This window comes from Vanessa cardui, chromosome 14 (assembly GCF_905220365.1).
Source record: "Vanessa cardui chromosome 14, ilVanCard2.1, whole genome shotgun sequence".
NCBI lineage: Eukaryota > Metazoa > Arthropoda > Insecta > Lepidoptera > Nymphalidae > Vanessa > Vanessa cardui.
In genome coordinates, this window is record NC_061136.1 from 5,645,467 (window position 1) to 5,658,023 (window position 12,557).

General features: G+C 31.5%; 1 protein-coding gene across 4 annotated transcripts in view; it reads right to left on the reverse strand.

Moving 5' to 3' along the window:
* The window catches only part of LOC124535083 (cadherin-99C), a 146,801-nt gene that overhangs the window by 51,741 nt on the left and 82,503 nt on the right, over window positions 1–12,557 (reverse strand). For all 4 annotated transcript variants that reach the window (XM_047111136.1, XM_047111132.1, XM_047111133.1 and 1 more), the window contains exon 3: window positions 5,063–5,121. The gene's annotated coding sequence lies outside the window, so the exon portion shown is untranslated. The remainder of the gene's footprint in view (window positions 1–5,062; window positions 5,122–12,557) is intronic.

The following is a 12,557-nucleotide window of genomic DNA, read 5'->3' on the forward strand; positions in this document are numbered from 1 at the left end:
TTTTTAGTTACATCACATAATATATATTTTTTCAATAATTTCAAACTTTCTACCCATTTCCTCATAAACGCGTAGAGGTATTAAATTGAAATTCATACCAAATACTCAGGTCAATAATACCTTTAAGCTGTAACAAAATCAAACTTCTATGTCAAGCAACGTTTTATAGCACACATAAAGGAAAAATTCCGAAAGCCTTAAATTTTTAGTTACATTACAAAATATAATTTCATTTTGCAATAAAAATACCATAGTTATGACTCGATTGTCGTAATGAACGAACTTTGTAAACCTTGCAGGTTTGTACGGAACCCTCGGTGCGCGAGTCCGACTCGCATTTGGCCGGCTTTTTTTTTTAATAATAACCTGATTATATTATAACGTGTATGTACATATTATTGAGCAGACGCGCTTGTTTACAATAATATATTGTTGCAGTAAAATTAGACGAAACTATCAAAAATATTTTGTCATGCTATAAATTAGGCGTAAAAATAGAAATAAAAAGTGTTGTTATATGCACGTGTATGATACAAATAACTAACGACGTAATTAATTGCATTTCTATATAATAACTAGTTTTCGTACGCGGTTACATTGTATTGTTTTTCAAATGTATGTTCGTCCGTAAAAAAGTAAGACAGACCAACAGATATATAGTTACATGAGCATTTACAGAATTAGTACAGACGGTATAGTTTACACAAACATGTAATACAGCGTCGTAACACAGTTTTAATCCGAACCATATAACCACAATTGTATTGACCAGTTGCTCCACATAAGCGAAATATCACTTCTGTACCGAGATAACTTCTCGTTAAGTGCCTTTACATGCAGTTTACCGGCTTAAATAAAATAGAACCAAGAGCTGTTCGCTATATAATAGTAGTATAATAAAGAAAAATAAAATGCCTCCGATGTACAGTCAGAGTAAGAAAACCTTCGTCAGTTTTCAAATTCATTCTTTGTCAAGTTAAACTCTTAGTACCTTTTGAATCTAAACATCAAAGCATTGCGACACAATATGTCATTTTTGATCGGCAAAGCAGATTATCGCTCATACTGAGCACACGAAAATAGATCTTAAGGTGACGAAGCTTTTCTTACCCCGACTGTACAGACGTGTTATAACAGGGCTGATAATTTATAGTGTAATAAATTATAATTTGCGTTTTAAATGAATAACGCTCAGCATATTCTTAAATGAGTTGAAATAAGTGCTGTTTGAAATTTTCCATCAATAATTTTAGCATCGTTTGTTTTGTGAACGTAAAACCTTTTAAAAGGATTGCTTCTTTATATTAAGAGAAACGTGTGTTTACGTAGGTTAATGTTAATGGTCATGTGTTTTGATAATAGCAACGTATATACTAAAGAGCCGAGTTGGCCCAGAGGTTAGAACGCGTGCATCTTAACCGATGATTGTATGTTCAAACCCAGGCAAGTACAACTGAATTTTTATGTACATAATTTGTGTTTGCTCATCACGAGCTTAGCGGTGAAGGAAAACATCGTGAGGAAACCTGCATGTGTCTAATTTCATAGAGATTGTGCCACATGTTAATCCACCACCTGTATTGGAACAGCGTGGTGAAATATTTTCTTTCAAAGGGAGACGTAGCCTCAAAAGTGAATCAACAGTGGGAAATTTGCAGGCTGTTACTATGCCATTATAACGTATATACGATCGTTGATGTGTAATAAGAAATGAATTTAAGTATAATGAAAAATTAATGTCTCATTTTATATGAATGGATCGCAAATTAATCCCTGTAGACTTGATTGGATTGAGTTTCACTGAGTATTCCCTTGTTGCTCATTGTCTAATTACCTTTGACAAAAAAGGTAATGTTCATGTAATTTAATCATCTTTTCCATTGATCGATTTCTTTATTGTAAATACGCAATTTCTTTTCGAAAGCTTACCTTTCTAAAATATACTAAAATGATCAATGAATGTGACAATTTTTTCATTTATCAGTTTTGTTTGGTGAAATTTACAAAGAAAAATAATGAGTGCTTTATTTTGTTTAAAGAGGATTTTGTATTAAATGTAACCTTCATAGTTCTACAATTTCACTTCTGTTACTAAAATAAAAAAAAAGGTATAAGGATATATCTGACAGATTTTTATCTATATAACTCATTTATATATTATTTCAGAAAATACTTTATCTAACCCCGAAGACTACTAAACTGGTTATCCATTAGTCATTATGTTTTTCGCCTTTGTATGATTCATTACTAATGTCATGTACGATTAACCTTCTTGAAAAGGATGTCACCTGCCGACACTCATATACCAGCTGTTAATCGCACACTGCAATATGTCCGGTTTTTTTTTTTTTAATAAGCTTTACCCTGTATCAGATCCTACCACCTGTCATATATTGTACAGACAAAAAAGTGTTTGAAGGGTGAGTCAGTCAGTGTAATAGACATAACGTCTTAGTTCCCAGGGATAGTGGAGCATTCCAGGCTTTGTGCTAATCCGCCAACGATATGTTATAAAAAAATTGTGTCAGTGACCTTGACCTAAGCATGAACATCAAACAGCCATTAAAAAAGTTCAAACTGTGATCTTTCATATTGCAACCTTCGTTGGTGGGGGTATCTTTGTATTACAACATGAATGTGTATGTATGTATAAGCAAAAACTAAGGAAGGTGATAAGCTTATATGAACTATTAAAATCTTGAAAATTTTACACCAACAGTGTAAATTGCATCCTGACCGTTTTGGCCACGTTTAATCTCGGGAAACCAGCCAGACCAGCCTATATAATCTGATAGGGCGACAAATCCGACAATCCGACAAATCACGGGCACAGCAAGTGCAATAAATGACAATAAATAAAAATCAGTAAACAATATGATTGCTCCATGAAGAATCTGATTGTGTACTTATATAAAAACAAGATGCCGTTGGGTAGAATAAAAAAACATATCTAGACTAATATTTTTGTAAGATCAGATATACAAACTTTATGTAAGAACCTATTTCGTAATAAATATCACTAAAAGCATTTTAATTATTTGATATCGCAAATGTATTTTGATCTGTTAAATTGGGTTAATTACGTATTTTATTACGATAGCTGTGAATACGTCGTAGTTATTTCATATAATATCAGAGTTAATGATTGCCATTAAAGTACAGACTAAGGTGTTACTCCTTGATAAGGTTATACCGTTTCATGTCAATTGATTTTAAGCATGCAACCGCGTCTTTCCGCGTCACCAGAAATGTATAACAGAATATTTAAAAAAATACAAGTAACTAATTGCAACAAGTTATTTGAAATAATCGCATATTTTTTACTAGTGTGTTTTATTAGTGTCGACAATGACATTTTTTTAAATAAAATATAACAAAAATATTTTTTTTTGTAATTATATATTGTGGGCAAGAAAAAGATCAATCTGCTGATTTTTGGTGACAGCCAGTCATAGACAATGGCGCTGTAAGAGATATTAACCATTCCTTACATCGCCACGTCAGCAACCATGGGAAAAAAGATGTTAGGTCCCTTGTGCCTGTAGTTATACTAACACATTGATGCTTCAAATCGAAACACGACAATACTGATTACTGCTGTTTGGCTGTAGAATATCTGACGTGTGGACGAAGCAAAAAGCGCTACCGTCAAATAAATAATATTAGAAAATAGAACAAAATACCATACTATTCATACCATTATTTATAAAGGGATATATTATATTTTCTGACGAACAAGTTAAAAAAGCAACATAATTCTATGACATAAATAAGTAACATATTAGCAATTACAAGAACGACGATTAAAACTTCCTCTACATTGACATTCCTAATTCAATAACTAATATTTTATATCACTGGTAGCAGTTTGCTTGTGAAATAAAATCTGATTATACATAAAGTATCATTATTCTTACTAAACAATCTTGAAACACATTCGGGAAAACAAAAAATAATTGCCTCCCTTTTTAACGTCATATATTAGAAAGATATAGCAACAAATTAAGCAGTTAGTGTACACATAATATCAACTATTGAAGTTAAAAGCCATTGCTATTAACAAGTCCATATAATTAAGTAGGTACCATCGATAATTTCATAATGTTTGCGATTGCACAATCCTAGTCTCATTAAACCTCTATTTCACTAAAGTTACAGCTAGAGCAAAAACAGTAGTAATCAAGTAGTTTAACAAAAATGTCATCCAAGATAACTGGACGGAATTAGACGTACACGTATGCTTTATGATTATTCCAGCTAATAGGATGTATTTACTTTTAAAGTTATAACTAAATGGTTTGCCGACGGACAAAAAATATAAAGAGATACAATTCTTAACTAATAAGTTTAGCCTTTAATGATCACGTCGGTTAGTACGATTTTCGTAATTATAATACGCTAAATACAATTTGAATTACATATACATGGTAAGTCATGGTTAAAATAAGCGGTAACAAGATTCTTTTTTTGAATTGAAATACGCATAGAAATAAAATACAATAAAATTGAAATATATGAAATGTATGTTTGGCAACTACAGTTAAACATAAGCTCGTTCGTTCACAACGTCATTGCGATTTTATAAATATCAATAGATGCATTGCTAACCTTTTTTAAAACGCATGCTGATATTTCTAATGACAAGAGGGGAGGCCTCATCTGCTTATAAAAAGGCAGGAGTTTTACAGCTATGACAAGACAAGATATTCATGCGTTACATGCTTGCATGTTTCAACATGTTTTATGAACGCTGAGCACGAGATGAATTATCATATTATAAACGCTTAGAAACTCAAGGATTTAAATCCTTATTCAAAACTACGATCACCGTTTGAATTCAGGTTTTATAATAAGTGAGCTCTTGTTTAATATGAAGTAGTAAAAGTGTGTAAAAAAGTATGCCAGCTAATTAACGTATAACGTACAATGAAACCGAAATGCTTACGTTTATTCTGCGTACTACAATTACAACTGTGTATTTAATTTTAATTCAGCGCAAAAAAACAATCATAATGAAACTCTTTGAGTGATATAAAAGATAATTGTATAAAATTTTACTCACGCAAAAATTGTAATTCCCCCTTGTTCGCATTCCTTATACTATCCTTTCCAGTGTTCCATCTGTAAAAAAAGACACGATGTTATTAGAAATGATCATAATTTTTACCTGTAATGGTTTATATTGAATCAAAATCCAATATCTCGCTATTAAAATTCCAAATACTTAATATAGCTATAAGTTACAACAGCAGCCTGTAAATTCCCACTGCTGGGCTAAAGGCCTCCTCTCCCTTTGAGGAGAAGGTTTGGAACATATTCCACCACGCTGTTCCAATGCGGGTTGGTGGAATACACATGTGGCAGAATTTCTATGAAATTTGTCACATGCAGGTTTCCTCACGATGTTTTCCTTCACCGCTGAGCACGAGATGAATTATAAAGACAAATTAAGCACATGAATCAGCGGTGCTTGCCTGGGTTTGAACCCGCAATCATCGGTTAAGATGCACGCGTTCTAACCACTGGGCCATCTCGACTCAGCTATAAGTTAAGTAATTATTAATTTTATTTATATACACAATATCCACAAAACGATAATCGAAAGACGAAAGCTTGATTTATTAATGATCAAAATTATCAATTCTAAATCAGTTACGTATTTTCTACATAAGATATTAACAGAAAAGACCTTTAAAAGATATAATATACCTAAATTCACCAAACAATTTTTCACATTCAACTAAAATCCCTAGACACTAAGTTATCAATACTATCTTCCAGATAAAAACACTTTGAATCAAACATAATTAACAATCACTGCGTATAATTCTGGTAATCTTAAGTGCACTAAAGAGAAGATCACCTTCAAATTAAAAATCCCGTACTGCACTAAGATCAAAATGCTTTCTTGGGCGGATAAAAAGGCGTTGCGTCACGTCCTGAGGTCATCTCCCAACATTGTTTAGCCACAATGGCAATTGTGAGAAAGAATCGTCGTAAAACAATAGAGCCAGCTCAGTAATTAGCTACCAATTAAATATTTGTTTGAACACAACGCATTGTTCCCCACATTCTATTTATTAGATATACAAATAGAAGTCATTGGATACCATTCTTATTAGTGTCACAGATAATATACTGATGAAAACAAAACGTCCATTCAGATCAGTCGCCTATTCAAGACATCTTCTATGGAATTCTGGAGTAGTGTGTGGTCATGGTTTGTATGTCACTAAATATACGTGTGAATTTAATTTAACAAGGCAAATAAGTTAATGGAGCATCTAATACGAAATTTTCACTTTAGCCCAAATAATTAATAGGAATGCAAGAAGTCAGACTTGGTTTGCTGCAACCATCGAATCTAAAACGTTATCTCTTGTTCCTATAATTACAATAGGTGACTAGTTGTAAAGAAGACACAAATTAATTGAAAGTTTTGGAATGATGGTAGACTATTATATCCACCTACTTAATAATTCTTACCTATTCATTGAAGTATGATAATATAAAAAATTAAATAAGATTGTCTTTATTTTTGTGTTCTCAAATTATAATTGGATCTTCAAAACCGTCATCTGATCTTTATTAAAAGCTATTAAAATTATATAAAAGTTATTGAAATCTTACTGTATGCCGTCTCTTAAACGACTTCCTAGCCTGTATATTATTTTTAGTTTCATTGGTGGTACACTTGAATATTAAAATGTATTATGTGTTGTTATCTTGTACATGATATTGACTATTGTACAATTGCATAAACTAGGATATAAATCACATGAAAAGTTGCTAACCTTTACACTGGGACAAGATAACAAATTTCAGAACGAAACCAAATCATTCTTTGATAATATTCAAACATTTAAAATATTATTTTTCTGATTGATTGGAACTGACTTATTTAAATTTAAAAGTAATATTCTCTTCTCATGAGTGATCTTAACTGTTAACTGAGTTATAAGTTCAATTTCTATTGACAACTATGACCGAAATTCGTTCAAGTATAAATTAAAGGTACCTTACTCCATTGATGAATTGTAAATATTTTAGATATGTCTTAAATAAAAGTAAATGAACTACTTTGTTTGGTTATAAAATGCAGGCCGCAGGTGCAAAACTTGGACCAAATATAGAATATAGGGGATAAATGCCATTTGCATAAGGTATAAATGTCAACAGATAAAATTGAGCGTAGATAGAACTCTCTTAGTAGGTCTGGTCTTGTTACTGTAATGATTTTTATGTTTTGAATACTTTTCACAGAAAGCTAATATTTATTCAACTATTAATGCTTCAGAATGTTAAAGCAGAGTGACCTACCCTATCCTGGAAGTTGGAAATAACAGCATATCTGATAGGAAAAGAATGTGTAAAAGAAACTATCTAAGAAAATCATGGTCATGAACAAATCAGTACTTCGAAGACTGGATAAGGACACAGGCATACAAATTACTGCATTTGAGGGAAAATATAGGATCTCTCTTTATAAAAAACCCGGATGGAGTCTTGGAGAACAGGATTTATACAGACGCAGCTATTTAATGCAAACCTTTACGAAAAAAATACTGGCTATATTGGTATGGAAGTTCGGCACTAATGATTTTGAAATGGATACCTTGGAGGTTTATTGAAACTCAACACAAAATAATAATCAAAATCTATACTAATATTTTATGTCTGAAGAGTATGTTTGTCGGTTTAGTTGAACGCCTTAAACTCAGGAACTATTGGTTTGATTTGAATTATTCTTTCATTGCATATCCCATTTCTCGTGGAAGGCTTTAGACGATTACGATTCCACTAATAGAATTGGACTGTCAAAAATATTTTTTTTGAAAACTGAAGTTTAGGCTAAGGGCTAACAGTGAATATAGGAACAGCAAGCAGTTCGTTTTATTAAAAAAAAGTTTTAGCCCAAAAATAAATTAAATAAAAAATTAAACATTCTTGTCTCGCTCTTTTTTCTTAGTCTTAATTTTTTAAAACATTAAAAAAATATGACACGAATATACCGACAAAACGAATGTTCAATTATTGAGAAACCGAACAAGCCATTACGAAATCAGTATATGGAGCTGATTGTTTCTAACAAACTTATATTGACAATACATGTTTAGAAAGAAAACATATTAATGCACTCAAAACTCGTATTCTTTCGTCAACGCGTGGGCGGATCTGACAAGATCCAAAATCAACTGAATATTAACAGGTTGTTAGACCATAGCAATATAAAACAAACTTATCGTGGAATTGCATAAACTAGGATGTAAATCTTGACACATGAAAACTTGCTAATCTCTACAATGGGACAAGACGACAAATTTCCGAATGAAGCTAAATCTTTCTTTGATAACATTGAAGCATTTAAAACGTTTTGTTTTCCAGATCTAGGCAATGAATTATTGAGATCTTTAAAGTTTTACTCATGATTTTTTTTCTTAGCAATTGTCTGAGTAAGAGGTAAAATAAAAATATTCCAGACAATTTTATTCGGTAATAAGTCAAATATGTTCAAAATCGAACATATGTCATAATTTCCTTATTTTTTTCAATTAATAGACACTTAATTGTATATACATGAAAATTAAATTCCTTTATTCAATATAGAAGCATTACACTCAATTATTGATGGTCAAATTAAACACTACCACCGGTTCGGAAAAACAAAACACGATGACTTGAGTTATTCACAGATTATTTTATGTATCTATTGGGACGGCATCATAAGATATAAGTATTTTGTATTTTTCCTACAAAATTCCTACAAAATTTCCTACAAAAGAAATTTTTAACAACAAAATATGCACACAACTGTACTTTAGTAGTCTCGTATAACTGTGTGTATTTTGTTTTTTCTGCAAACAAATTAAAAAAACTTATGCACGCCACTATACATTAGCATACTGTCATAATATCATAGCAATGGGTTGTTTACACGTGTTATAATGTCAAATAAATAAAGTGTAAACGGCATTCCGATGTCATCGAACTATTTAAATTATAGAGTGAAACACAGAAAACACAGCACTCTAACTAATAATTATCATTATTATCAATAATGTGATAATAGGAAACTAGAGGTCTTACCACTTCTACGCAATACACCGATGTATAATTAAGATACATTTTAAAACGATTAAGTTAATTTAAAAAAGTAATACTAGATTTATCACATTCTTGATATATTTATCATATACACTTGTTTCGATACCACTAATATTACGTGTATGTACACAGTAACAAAAAATATAGATATATTGTTAGTTCAAAGCTATTATTTTGTACAGTTAACAAGTTTCTTTGACGCGTTTACTTTTTATATTTAATGGCTGAGTCCGATCTAAATTGATTGGTTTAAAAAAAAGGTGCAAATGTATTAAGAGGAAAAGCAATTCGTTTTAAATATAAGATCCTTTTATTTAACCCCGTAGTAGGAGTAATTGGTATGAGCATAAAAATAGCCTCGTATAACAATAACAACAATCAGATTTTTTAATTTATATTCTGTTGAAATATCAAAAAAATCTTTATTGTACACCAATAAACACATACTTTAGTCTCGTTTAAGAAAGATGCACAAGAGGCATTATATCTAAAACAGCGATCTCTTTCACTCAACCTTAAAAGATAGAAGAATGAATATAGAAAGAGGTGGAGTGTACAATGTACATAGCAAATATAAATACATTACAATGAAATGATACATTGTACAGTACTTGATATCTAATATGCATACACAATATCTTGTGTCCCTTTAAAATAATTAACCGAGTATCTAAGGAAAAACTGATGATGATGATGTCCGAATTCAAACGCGATTGCCCATCATAAGAGATCAGCCGATTAGGCCGGACATATGTGCATATGTTCATAAGCCTGTACACAAGAACATACATACAGTCCATTTCCTTCCTCTTATTATCCTACGGATCTGTGAATACAGCACGAAAGTAAAAAGTTAAGACGAAGGAGACTCTTGCTTTACGAGGTACGGTAATAAACACTCTTCCCATAGACAGGCTACGGGCATTTAATGAAAATTTTCCAATAGAAAATACAATAACTTTTACTGTTTCAGCCCGTCCTAGGGATTGAACCCGGGACTTTGGATTAAGAACCTTATATCTAACGACAAGCCCAACAAGACAGTCAAACTCTAACATAATAAATTCTAAGTAACAAACAAAGTAGGTTCAGTGTTTATAATATGATCATTGCAGTTAGATAAGTAAGACTATTAGTTTCAATAATCAATCATCAAACCTATCAAATCTATGTGTCTATAGACTTTCGATTTGCAGGTAATTACCTTGTATTATATTTTATAACTTGAAGTAATACTGGTCCCGTCAAAGTATTGACAACACACGATTAGTATCCCACGATTTTATTAGCGCAATCGTCTGTCTTAGTCTATAATAAAATATCATTAACTTAGCGTGTTAGAACCTTGTGATAATATCATCCTGAACTATATACTGACACCCTGCAGTTAATTTTATCGTTACAGGGCTATCTGGATCTTAAAAATCAATAGCACTTAGCGAGACGTGTAATTTTATAATGCTTGTTGGTGTGATCAGTAATTGGTTTAAAGTGATAACAATTTTATTTTTAATATGTTATGAAATTATTCATGTGCGTAAAGTATTTCACAACTGATTTAAGCAAAGACTTTTATTAGAATTAGAACTATTAACAGTCCCCCAAATGTTATAATTCATATAAGAATAAATCTTGACCGCGTGGTTTGGTGACAACAATTATTATAAATATTATATTATTACAAATAATTCGATTTTATTGGTGACCATTTGCGCGACACATAAATTTTCATTGAATTTTTATTACGTATTAAAAAATACATGTTTGTAATCTGAAAAATCTTAAGAGAAAAGTTTTGTAGAATTTGTGTTTACCTTAAGTTGTGGTATGCTAGATATACGTACATTGATAAATAGTAGAACATACCTTTCTAATGTTTCAATGGTATCACATAAAACCTACTTCGAGCAATCTTAATGTCAACATAATTAACATAAACGAGTTCAAATAAAATCGCACTTAACAAATACAATTACGTGTACTATATTTTATAATTAAATGCAATTTGTAACAGCGTTCAGTTCAGATTGCATAAACGAAGTTAAGACTGGTAAAGATAAAAAAAGACATATCAACCGAAAACCTGATCGTAACGCGTCCGCTCACTTTTTATCGAAACACGTGTTACGTTCGTTCGAACTGCCCTTTGAACACCGACAAATATAACACGGATTGATTGAAATGTAATTACCGATCACGAATTAATTTACACCTGTAATTGACAAAGATGAAGCAATTTGTCATTTATTCGATGACCTCGATCTTCTAGATACAATTGCTTATACTAAAGTAGTACCTACTGAGCGCAATTATCATCATTTACCGCAGCTGAATAAGGCAGCGTAATATAAACGAATGGTTAATACGGAGACATAAATACTGAATACTTTATAATCGTATCGGCTTTGTATGAAGCTCATTAAATCTTTTGAGTCGGACTCGTATCGGCGGTCCCTTACATAATACGTGATAACATCGAAGCACAATCATCTAAACTAAGATTGTCAGGTAAAATGTTACAATATGTCAAATTACAGAAATAAACTTGCCATGTTAGATAAAATATGATGTATATATGAATAACAAAATTGTCGATATGTTGAGTCATAAGTTGAAAACGTACTGTAATTTTTGTAATAGCCATAATGTTTTTGATGCAATAAAACACAGCAAATGTCATCTCAGATAGGAAGACCTTTCTCATCGCTTTCTGTTTAACACGACGACTCCGGTCCTAGTGACATTTAAAAGCAATAGAAAATCAAAAAGGCATTCGTATCATTGTTGGGAAAACTATAAAGATTCGACGGTATTAAATTTAGATTTTATCGGTAACATACACTGTACGTCTAAATATCACATTCCTTTTTTGTTTCTTACAATTTAGACCTCTAATAATTACTTGTTAAAGCTAAATTTCGTTTAATCAAATACAAGTATAATACCATCAACATTATTGCTATACAAAACTTTTCCAACTAAATTTATACTTTCATTGAGTTTAACTCTTGAAATATTTACCTTTAAAGAGAAATAATCTTACGACAGCCTGTAAAGGATGGCACGTGAAGCGCTGTTCGGTTTAATCTAGCAAGGTCCCGGCATCTCCGTTATCGGGACAACGCTGTCACGATGTTAGCGGGGTCTTTGGAGCTGGATCCGTGAAAAGGAATAGTTATTGATAGACATCGGTGAATGGGTTACGATCGTGCTGCTTTTAAACTTTTAAAGTATTAAATTTGCTTAACATTTAACATACAAGTTACATATAAATTAATGTTTCTCGAGTAAATTTTAATGTTAGTCATAATCTTATTTTAACGCAATTGTTAGTAGTTAAAATATAATCATTAGAAATCGACAATATATCAAGTTGTCGGATATCTTTTAATACCTGTTCATGATGTAATGAGCGATCCCGTTATGAACGAGTAAGACAGGCATCACGTAGG